Raw genomic sequence first — 12,755 nt, 5'->3', positions numbered from 1 at the left:
ACTATCCTATTCTTCTTTACCCTTGAAGATTTTCCATGACTGTCAAAATAATAAAAATGTACAGGACCTTGTTTAGACTAGGCAAGAGAATATCAGCTTTTTAAGCCTGTGGAGCCTGCAATTTTAGCCGCTGTGGACACCAGGAAACAATAATAGCCAAATAATTCATTTGAGGCAGGGATTTTGGAGAATATCACAAAATACAAATAGGAGTAGAATGACTGGGATAAAAGAAAGCAAAGATATTACCAATAGTAATAGTTACCTTGAATACAATTCCAAAACCACTTGAACATCATTGGCAGTGACAAAATTACCATCAGTGACAGCTTTATTTGATACAGCTTATATCCTGTGACAACACCTTTAACACCATCAAACAATACATCTATCTCTCCCAGGTCATGGAGAGGGAATCGATAGGTGGATAAAAATACCAATTCTAGTCTAAATATCTCCTGACTATGGCCAACCATAATAACAATAACCAGGATGAGCAAAGATTGACTTATACTAATAGCTCATTCATTGCATTGCATTAGTTTTTGATCCAAACTTTTGAAAAGTATGAAAACTTCTTGGGGCTTCTTCACAAAATCTGTCAGAGAAACTTCAAAGCAGATGTTGACTCATTTTGTTTATTTACTTTTGATATTTGTATTTTTGCTGACTTAATGAGTCTTGAATAATTCTATATTTCTATGCTTCATATTTTCGAGAACTGTTTAAAGAATAGCATCCTATGCATTTCTACTCAAGGAACTGAGACCAAACATTACTGTAAAATTATGCTATGCATTTCCAGATGCACCACTCTAATAAAAAAAATTAACAACACAAAAAGCAAGTCTGCAGTCCTAGTTTTAGCCCTTTATTTGATTATTTTGGTGTCTTTGTTTGCAATGGAATAAGTGACCAAGTCAATAGTTTGCATTCTATTTCCTTTTAAACAAAACAGAGCTGGCAAATTGACAAAGTTTCCATCCCTTGTTTATACAATTTTTTTTCCTTACAAGATTATTTATTTAATAGCTTGGAACATTTCATAAAACATATCACAGTTTATTCAAACTAAAGCCTGGGACACAAGTTACTATTTAAATATTGTATCAAATGCATTTAAAGAGCTGGTCCCGGGTAATTTTTGCCCTCTCGTAATCTCGTTATATGATGATATCATGGGAGCAGAACATTGCCTGGATTCCTTACAGCTAAGAGCAGAACATTTCAATAGTTAACTATTCCTGAAGTGAGGAGCAACTACTCCAGTGTGTTCTTCCCTCTCTCTTGCTGAATTTCTCATTCCACATTTCCACATCGTACCATGAAATGTACTGAATATTACTTTGATGTACTGCATGTATGGATTTTGAGGCTTTATTGCAGCCTTCCCAAACGGCAAAAGGCTACAATTGCTCGAATTTGGATACATGTATATTATCAGATTTAAATCATCTTACTTCAGATACATTATACAAAGACCTAGCTCTCTAGAGAAGTCTATAATGCTGGGAAAGATGGAAAGAGAAGATGATAACAAGCAGCAGCAAAGTGGATGGAGTCAGAGAGGCAATGAATACAGAGATGCTCCTGGAGAAAATCTATCCATGTGGTCACTAATAATTAACACCATTTTGATGGCAAATAATCAAGTCCAACATGCGTAGATTAGATGAGCACAGGCTGAGGAAGGATTATTTATTGCTTTATGTGATCAAATGATTACAGGTAGTCCTCAGCTTATGACCGGTCGCTTAGCAACTGTTCAAAGTTATGCTGGATGCCCCCACCCCAATAAAAAAGGTATTTAAGACCTCATTCTGAAGTTCCAATGGTTGCCCTCCACTGCAGTCACATGATCAATTTTAGTCCACTTGGCAACCAACCCATATTTACAGCCATCTGCAACAGTCTATGGTCACATTTAGATTTAGATTTTATTAGATTTCTATACCGCCCTTTTCCCGTAGGACTCAGGGCGGTTTACAAGGTGTTTAAAACATCAATACAAAAATTAAAAAAACAATTAAAAATGATTAAATTCAGTCCCTGAAGTAAAAATATAAAAACCCCAATTAAAACTCTCAGCCTGGGCCGGAAAGCTCAAAGAACCAGGTCTTCAGGTCTCGGCGAAATGAGCGAAGGTCGGGGGCAGTCTTAAGCTCCACGGGCAGCTGGTCCAAAGGGCAGGCGCACCCACAGAGAAGGCCCTCCCCCTGGGTGTTATCCGCCGGCAGTCTTTTACCGGCGGCACCCTGAGAAGGCCCTCCCTGTGGGAGCGTACAGGACGATGGGAACTTGATGCCGGCAGCAGGTGTTCCCTCAAATATCCCAGACCCAAGCCACTGGCTGAGGAATTATGGGAGTTGAAGTCCACAAGTCATAAAAGGACCAGGTTTGAAGACCCCTGATCTAGATGATGAGTAGATCCATTTTCCAGAGAGAGGTTTAAGTGTCTTCAGGACCACGTGAATCATAATCAGTGATAAAAAAATAAGAAAAACATTCTGCCCAAGCCCAGGTATTAGCAACTTTTAGATTCATTTTAACATCAAGGTTAACTTCGATGTCTTATGGATTTGTTTATAGATAAGGAATTGGTTATGGGAAGAAGAGATATCTTTTTGTAACCTTATAGGGGGTCAAGAGCTGTCAAACTTGATTGAACTTCTTATGATTAAGATTGGAAGTCACTTTTTATATATTTTTCTTTTTATTTATTTCACTCTTTTCTTATTTTACTTTTTCTTTTCTTTCTTTTCACTTTCCATTCTATCTGAGATTAATTTATATTAGTTTCTATTACTGTAGTTAAAATCTTCAATAAAAGATAGAGATAGATAGATAGATAGATAGATAGATAATCAAAGTTATATTAGAACCATAATGATGTAATATGATAAAATTTTCTATTGATAAGATTTATTTTTTGTCTATACATTTTTTAAAAAACAAGCTTACAACTACCTTGAGACATCCCCTTCAGATTCCCACATAATTGGATTTCCCGGAAACATCAGCTCTCAAATTCTTCATTTGAAGAGTTTAACATCTTAATTGTAAAAGCCAAATGTTTCCAGCTGTTGTCTTCCATTTTTTCCCACAGCATCTTGGCTGAGATCTGTTTATGATTGCTATTCTGCAATAGCCTGAGATATTAGCATAATCATTGTTTATGCTGGAAGGAGAAATATTCTTCAAGCCTTACTTCATTAACTTTTTTTTCTTTTAAAGAAAAGCTTGCTAACCTGTTTATCTTCAAAGAATGGAAACTTTTTCCATGTGAAACAGTTTGGGCAGATATTTTTTTTAAAGACAGTCTTGATACTTAAAGCAAGCCAAATACCAGAAGTCAATCTGGGTTGTAAACTGGGAAATGTCATTCAGACTTCAGTTGCTTTGCAGAACTAAGAGAATTTTTTTTATAAATAAACAGTTAATCTTTAGATTGTTTGATTTAAAGCTTTTACTTTCAGCTTTTTAATTTATATTACCTAAATATTTAATTTTCCAGTAATTAAGGAGAGTTATGAGGAGCACTGTGACATAACAATTTCCCATACAGAAATTCAAATTAATCTGAAACAGCCATAAATGCATAAGAATGAGCACTTGTGATGCAACTGTGCTCTGGGTAAACCTGCAGTTCATATTTTTTTCATGATATTAGTATTAGTAAATACTTCAAACTTTTTACCTGTATTGCACTCCTAATACCTGGATAAATGTATATCTCTCTCACTGTATATGTTCAACTTAAGATTTAGCTATTTTCCAAGGATGTTCTATTTTGGCTTCCTGCACTAAGCAGAAGGATAAATGTGATGCCCTAAATGTCCCCTTTGATCTCAGCTATCCTCTGATGTAAAGTACCTGGCAATTAAAAAGAAAAATGCAACCTGTTAAAATCCAATAAAAAAGCTGAAAAGACCTGGATGAAAAGCATGGTTTTCTAGAAAATAGAAATACTGGGGTCTAAACAGACCTCCTGCAAGTGTGAATGTCATAGCCTGGGAATGAGGTAGGAAAAGCCTTACCTGGATCTTAGGAGGGAGACATATCTAAAAAGCCCCTCTTAAGAATATAGATGCATGTTATTTACTGAGTTTGTCAAAATGGAACACTACAGGCAGTCCTCGACTTACAACAGTTCATTTAGTGACCGTTCAAAGTTACAACGGTACTGAAAAAAGTGACTTACCACCATTTTTCACACTTAGAACCTTGGTAGAATCCCCAGGATCATGCAATCAAAATTCAAATGCTTGGCAAATGGTTCACACTTATGAAGCTGTGTCCCAGGAGGTCATGGGGTCATCTTTTGCAACCTTTTGACAAGCAAAATCAATGGGGAAGCCAGACTCACTTAACAACCATGTTACTAACTTGTCAATTGCAGTGATTCACTTAACAACTGTGGCAAGAAAGGTTGTAAGATGGGGAAAAACTCACTTAACAAATGTCTCACTCAGCAACAGAAATTTTGGGCTCAATTGTGATCGTAAGTCGAGGACCACCTGTATTTTATTTCTTTTAGCCTCCTTTGGTTAGCTTTGTAGGCTTCTGACATGAGGACAGTACCAAAACAGAACTATATTATACCCCCAAATAATTTTAAGTATTGGTTACATTTTATGACCTACCTATTTAATCTTCACTGTCTTTTAAATAATTGGGGGGAGGGGAGTGCTTTCAGATGAGAAGAAGCAAACTGACACCCACTTAACACTGGATGCGACCCAATGCATTTGATTATAAATTACTTTAAAATAGCCTAGCATGGGATATAGGGAAAAGCACCATGAAGCATTAGCAATAGCTACCGAAACACAATGCAGTACCAAAGCACAGAAGAGCCTGTTATCTCTTCTCAACAAATATTATCAAGTGCATTTCAAGAAAATGACAGCTTCCCTATATCCCACTTTACATCATTTTGACCTCGCTATTATATTTGATTATTTAGATGAAAGGAAGGAGGGGGAAAATTAAACACCCACATATTTTTCCTGAAGTGAATTTCACTGAAGTGAAATTGAGAGTATGGATGTTTGAACCATCATTTCTTCTATTCTAATTACAAAAAAACACCGGGCGGGTTTATGAAGCGGGGTATCAACTAGCTTGAGTCAGATGGATTAGTCTGAAATGATAATCTCTAGAAACAGAGAGGAAAAAGGAATCTTTAACTTTTTATGAACTATTTTTTGAAATGACATTAAAAAATGGACAGGCCTTACTTCACAGCTATCTTTAAAATGTAAGAAGGAGTTTATGTTTTGAAATATACAACCTTTTAATTCTTCCTCCAAATCGATATGAAAATGTTAGATAGTATTCGACCTAGAACCAAAATCACCATGATATCCAAATGCTGATGTCTTAGATGGTATCACAATCATTTAATAGTATTCTGTGCTTATGGATTTATAATTATAGTTGTTTTGATTATAATTTTTGCACCAAGTAGGAATGGTGAACACCTACCCTGAATTACCTAGTAGGACTGTCATAGATATATATTTTGGTAAGGAAACTTTATTAAGAAAATTACAGATTATAAATCATTAAAAGGGAAGGCTACATCAATGTAGAATATCAGTTCTCCTTCCTTGTCTGTCAGCAGCAGCAGCTCCTTGTTATGTTTTGAACTCACAAAAGAGATTTAGGGCATGCAGGGGAAAATAGGGGTGAGAATTAATCCAGTTTAACAGCAATATCCATTCTAATGCTCAACTCATTCAGTGAGATAGAATCCTGAACATGAATTTATTTCCTAAGGGATGAAAATAAGCATGCATAGATATTGAAAAACCCAATTACTTATCTCATAGGCTCTATGCTAATTATTTTCTAGCCATACTTTCTCATGGACTTAAAGTCTTATATTCACTCACACATTTCTTTTTAGCAGAGTAGAATTTTGAATAGTCACAAGTTTTTCCAAAGAAAGTATTATTGTTATTACAGTGCCCTCGGATGATAAATAATTGCAGCTCAGTAGAATAGAAATGATAGTCCTAAATTTTAGTGCATAAATGCTCAATTAGATGCTCATATCCCAATATCAAAACAAAATAGTTCTGTTTCTTAAACGCTTAAGACATATGTTAATATGTTAGACAAGCTAATCTGCAAAGCAAAGGCAGTGAGCAAAGGCACTTTAAAGCAAAGGCACTGCACAATTTATGAATTCTGCTGGACTTCCTGATTATTCATGCTGCAGAAGGAAAATACTCTTTTAACATATCAACATCTGGGCTGACCATTTGCCATCAAATATACAGAATCGGAATTTTTAACACCATTGTCAGTTGGCTCCAGTAGGGACAGATGGACAAGTGGCAAGAGGAGAAATGTGTGATACTTTGTGTAAACAGGTCATAGTAAGGCTTTACTATTTGTGGAACTGTGCACATATATCCTCCTGACTCTTTTGCCATTTCACCATTCATGTTGGGTGGGCTTGTGTAACTGAGTTGCGGCAATTGCTTTCTCAGAACTCAATAGTCACTATAGAAAACTACAGAAGGCATAGTTTTTGGCCATCTGGCATGGAAGAACTTATAATTGCATGTTGAAATTTCAGTGAAACAAAAAGGTATCCAGAACTCAAGATATACACCTTTGCATAGGGTTTTTTTTAAATTGTTCTTAAGACTTCTCACTAGATGTTCTATAATAATCAAATGTATTTAAATCTGACTAGACTCAGAGCTCAATGTGAGTATCTATGTTTTGCAAGAAAAAAACTCCACTTCACCTTCCGGCATTTACCAGATAGATACAATAAATAACCTTTTCCAAAACTGCAGAGAGCTGAGTCCAAATGAGAAGGATAAATTGCATGATCTCCTTTCCACAGCAGGGAATGGTGACATGGTAAATTCTGAAGATAGAAGGTGATGGGTAAACAACTACCTTAGCACCTTCTGCCACAGCAATTGGTGCAACATCAAAGCCATCATTAGTCAACAGTGAGCAGAGGGCCCAGAACTCTTTCATCAGATGGTCAAAATTAGTATAAAACTGAGTTGGGTTCAGCACTAGTTAAATTCCAAGTTGTTCTTAAATGACACATACTCTCTTTTATTCTTTTTGTTTTTTAATATAGCCCGTAGCAATGCTCTTTAATAGAGAACATCTGGTTCTGATATGTAAAAAAAGAAAGAGGTATTTTTGGAAGAATATGGAATGAAATAAAAATTTCCATATCACTGATAATAAGTGTTCATAATGAAATGTAAAATGGCATCACAATAAAGCATTCAAAATAAATTCAAAGATTATAAAATTACAAACTGAAAATATTGCCACCCTCTGTCTTTCTTCAAATACTGAAAGAGAAATACCACTGACTCTAAGGGACAAGCTCCAGGTTTTCACATAAATAAAAAAGAAATGAAAATCTAATAGGCTATATTGCAAATTATGAAAAACAGGTTGTTTGTCTTCAAGAAAGATTATTTAATAAGCAGAAAGTTAGATGAGGAACATGACATGGGAAAAAGTATAAACCAAAAAGAGGTCAAAGTGTATATAAAGTTTTTTGTTTTCTTTTGTTTTTAAAAGGCGGGACGAAAATGATTGAAAAGTCCAAATATTAAAGAGATGGGAAGAAAAAAAATGAAATTATGTCACGAACAAATATCCTGTGGGATCTTGCTGGACCTCGACAATAGAAGTCATATTTTCCTTGGGGGAATAAAACGTTGCTGAGAATGGAAGCCAGTAGACGTGAATTAGTCACTCATTTATTGTATTTTTGCATTCTTGGATACTATTTGTTTGAATCATATTATTTCATGCTATTTATTTTCTGACATGTGAAATCAATGATTTTTCAGAAATGGAATGGTTGTTTGAGAAGAGGAGAAATTTTTCTTTTTTCTAATTTTTATTTAAAGTTTTTACATAGCTAAAAGATACAGAACTATATAAAGAAAGGAAAGGAAAAACAGGGAAAAGAGGAAGAAAAAATGCAGTAAAAATCCATCCATTTTTACAGCAATTACAGATAAACTCATTATCCCTCCTTAACATTACAATACTCTCCTCCATCCCTTGTTCAAATGTTTTTCAACTGTCAAATCCAGAATTGTCAAATCACCATTTAACATTTTTCCATTTTCAGCAAAAAGTCAAACATTCTTCCTCTGTTAGGCCACGTGGGGAAAGTAGATTCTACCTGGAGATTATGTTCTTGCAGGTAACAATGGTCATATAAAGCTGTATAGACAATCACTAGCACCTTGAGTTGGACTAGAAGCCTACTGTTATGGCCTCCTATGACTCATTTGAATCACATCAGGTAGACAGTCAGCCTAAGGCAGGGGTAGGCAACCTTGGCTGATTTATGACATGGACTTCAACTCCCAGAATTCCTGAGTCAGCTATGCCTACTGTTATGGCCTCCTATGACTCATTTGAATCACATCAGGGGAGTCAGCCTAAGGCAGGGGTAGGCAACCTCGGCTCTTTTATGACTCATGGACTTCAACTCCCAGAATTCCTGAGTCAGCTATGCTGACTCAGGAATTCTGGGAGTTGAAGTCCATGAGTCATAAAAGAGCCGAGGTTGCCTACCCCTGACCTAAGGCAATTGACACCAGGGGCAACCCCAGGGTTCAATAACCTGAGCATGTGAGGGCTGACTCAGATTCAGGTTCTGGCAGAGTGCCTAGACAATAACTACACTCCTTGAGAGGAAAGAAAGCAACAAGCCAAGCCAAACAAGCAGCTAGGACTATATAAGAGCACCACAAGGTCCTTCCCCCTCTGGTGGAAAGTACATTGCTCCCTGTCCTTCATTCTGACTTTAGGATTGAAGACTGGCTAATGGAATTTCTGGCACTAGAATCCAGGATTATTGTATCTCTGTGTCTTTGCTCTCTCCTGCTAGTAGATCACAATAGGCACACAGATTCAGTAACCCTTCCAAGTCTTAAGTGTTCTCTGGCAAGTTACCTAATTCCTGCCTCTATCAGGAAGTTTATGATAAGGCAATAAGGATGTTCAACCTTGTAAATGGTGTTCTGTTTATATCGGCTGGCATAAGGAACTTATTGACAACAAATGCAGTTTCAACAAAATTGGTGTTATTTTGATGACTGCAGGGTTGCAATGGCATATTCAGTAAGTGAATAAATGAGCAGCTGCATTCTGTGTGCCAGCTGTAGCATCTAAGTCATCTTCAAAGGCAGCCCAAGTAAATTTAATTGCAGTCGTCTGGCAGATGACAAGGGTATGAATCTTTTCTTGCCCCAAGAAAAATTGCTATTGGCAGATATCCTGAAGCTGCATAAAAGATTTTCTGACCACAGCTTCCACCTGCTGCTCTATCAGGAGCTGTAAATCCAGACCCCCAGACTGCATGCTAGGTCCTTTGGGGAAAGTGCTACACATCAAGAGCTATTGGTTGAATAGGCTTCTGTATTTTGCTAGCCATAGACCGTTTTGCCCATCATAGTACACAGCACAGCCTGCAACCATAATCAACACTTCCATCACATCACCTATTCTACCAGAGCTTGAAGTGTAAAATTGGGTGTCACCAAGATAATGCTGCATTTAATCCCAAATTAATGAAGGCATTCTCCTTAATGCAGATGGTAAATGTGGCTACCCCTCCTCCACCTTTGAATCCATCTGTTATGGCAAGTCTAATTCTAGTAAAATCTACTAAAATTCTCCCTATTTTGTACCACATTCTCTTTGACTTGCAGAATACAGTGAGTACAAAGTTACAGAAGTTTAGCCATACAGCTGAAGATTCTGGAATTTAGCATAAAGCTCATTCTGTCTTGCCAGCTCCTAGAAGAGATAAGAGAGAGTTAGACCTGACTATAATGCTATTATCAAGGAATTATATCTCATGCTTGAACATAATTACAAAACTTACTGCAAACCTGTTGGCTAGATTCTACAAGATTTGTTGGTGAAAATCAGAAATAATACTAATACAGAAGACACATCCTGAATCAGGAGTGGCTGGCTTAAAGTGCCTATTCAATTAAATCATAGAGTTATAATCCAAGAGAGCTAGAGATTTATGTAAATAATGAAGGGCAAGGTGCAGTAGTAAGTCAAGTGCAGCAGCAGTGCAATGGAAAAAACTTTGTAGCTGCCACAACATCCTACCACTGCCACCTTGTGGGCAACGCTAATGAAAAATACCTTTACTTTTGAATGTCCGAGCTTAGAACTTACTAGATAACCAAAAATACTAAACTTGAGGGTGTTTTTATATTCATGTATTACTGAAACTTCAACATATAAATATCTCTAAGGGTAAAAAAAAAGTTAGGGCTTGATTCAGCCTCCACTGAGATTCTTCTCATCTTCTGTGCTACACACCTGAACAGACTACCTACTGGAAAAGCTCTGAAGCACTTGAATTGAAAGAGACATGTCACGACGGAATACAAGTGGTCCTTGACTTACAACAATTCATTTAGTGACTGTTTGAAGTTACAACAGCACTGAAAAAAGTGACTTATGACTTGTCTTTCACACTTACAACCGTTGCAGCATCCCCCATGGTCACGTGATCAATATTCAGGTGCTTGGTAACTGACTCATGTTTATGACGGTTGCAGTGTCCCAGGGTTTTGCAACCTTCTGACAAGCAAAATCAATGGGGAAGCCAGATTTGCTTAACAACGGGGTTACTAATTTAACAATTGCAGTGATATTCACTTAACAAATGTGACAAGAAAAGTCGTAAAATGGGACAAAACTTACTTAACAAATGTCTCCCCTTAGCAACAGAAATTTTGGGATCAATTGTGGTGGTAAGCCTAGGACTACCTGTACAGCATTCTATTTCTCTCTCTTTCCTTCTCTGTTTTGTATGTGTGTGGGTGTGTGTGGGTGTGTGTTGGGGGGGGGGGTTCTGCCACTAGCTTCCTCTCCTCATTGGCTGACTTTCAACATTAATAGGACAATTGCATGGCCCAGGAAAAATAAGGCACCCTGTTTGTTTTGTGGAATTATTTCAAGATATTTGAAAAAGGGAGAGAAACACTTCCCCCCCCCAAATTTAAACTTTTATACATCAAAAAGTTAACTTGTCAGAATCCATTTATATCACATTCATAAATGTATGTTTAAAACATTATTCCCCCCCCTATGGATTCTGCCATCTCCCGAGGAAGGAGGAGCGCATGTGGATTCAGCCTGCCTTAGGTTATTTCAAAGACCAAGGGAACCTTTTGAACTGGGGGGAACGAAAGGGAGGGTTAGAGAAGAAGGCATCTGGCCCGTGTCTTCTTTTAATTCTGTAGAGGAAGAAGGCAATAACCATAAAGATTTGAAGTTCCTTTTTCCCCCCACAAAAGGGATGACATGAAGTAGAATGAGGGGGGCTGACCAAATGGGGTTGAGGGAAGGGGGGTTGAACCGGGTACCCTTTATAAAATCTCAATTTGTAAAACAATACTAAGTCCTGTCTTGTATTCCCACAACCAAGCATGTCCTAGTAAAGATTCCTTTTGGACTAGAACTGACTCCAAGAGTTTTGTTTTCCTGAGACATGGATTGGGGTGGGTCCTGACATAACTATAATAATGAATAACAAACCACACTCTCGGATCATATAAACTGACAGTTTTTTTAGAATTATCCTACTAGTTTGGTCCTCTCAATTAAATAACATAATGCATGGAAATAATATAATGCATGGAAAACTGCTAATATTTTCCTGTCAATAAGCTAAAGCTAGAAACTGGACAGCAGTGGAATAATGAGTGCATCTCTATTGTATTTCATTGTCTTTGGTATTAATTTAATATTAAGCCTCAGTTACACAATCAACTTGTTTTGCTGAAATCCAAATGCAGTATATTTCAAAGTCATCTCCTGTGTGGAAACAGAATCCATTCAGTTTTCAAAAAGTTCATTAGAACTAGCATTTTAAGCTCTTATATACAAACTTTCTTAAAAGACTGCAGAATGCGCTGAATGTATTAAAACTGAAGGGAGAGAAAGAGTCTTTAAAAATCCTTCAAAAAACAATATTGCTTGACTAAACATGCCAAATGTTAAGCTATCCTTGAAAAAGAAGCTTTATTGTTCAAGTAATATAAATTCCTTCTGTAGTCAGACCTAAACCTACCATCAACCAGTAAAGCCAAATTAGGTCAGATTTATGGTCTGATAATTTAGACTCTGCATATTAGTATCCATTGGTTTATGTGGTACACAGAACAAAGATTATACAGGGAAATGGGCAATATATATTTTATGTTCTAACAACAAAAATGTAAGTGTATGTTTAATATAGTGCAAAATGCTTAGGAGTCATACTAGTGTTTGTTCCCTTCCTACTTTCTTGTTCCAAACAGTGGAAGTGGAACCAGGCTCACTTCTTAATAAACAACAGCATCGAATATGATCTGTCTTATCTCCCATATACCTATGGCTTTTCAGTTTTTTAACTACTCCATTTCATTCTTCCCCATCTGGTTTTTAATTCTTCAGCCCGCCCACCCTCCCAAAAAAGGCTGAATCAGGTTTCTATGCTTTTGAAGACACACAATCCCCCAGTATCAATCTCAATGCTGTTGTGCATATGAAGTTCACTTGCCTTGCCCCCAGGTTGATGATTTCTGCAAACTTTGCAAAATTTTGCAAACTTTGAGGGTAAGGGTCTCAAATACAAATCATCAAGGCCTGCATAAGATCTAATTCAAGGATGGCGGTTCTGAAGCCTTTTCATAGATCAATGGGGAAAAAATCTATGAGTTAAAAATGAA

This window comes from Vipera berus (assembly GCF_964194415.1).
Source record: "Vipera berus genome assembly, chromosome: 1".
Taxonomy (NCBI): domain Eukaryota; kingdom Metazoa; phylum Chordata; class Lepidosauria; order Squamata; family Viperidae; genus Vipera; species Vipera berus.
The sequence above is the reverse complement of the archived record's forward strand: the minus strand, read 5'-3'. Positions refer to the sequence as shown.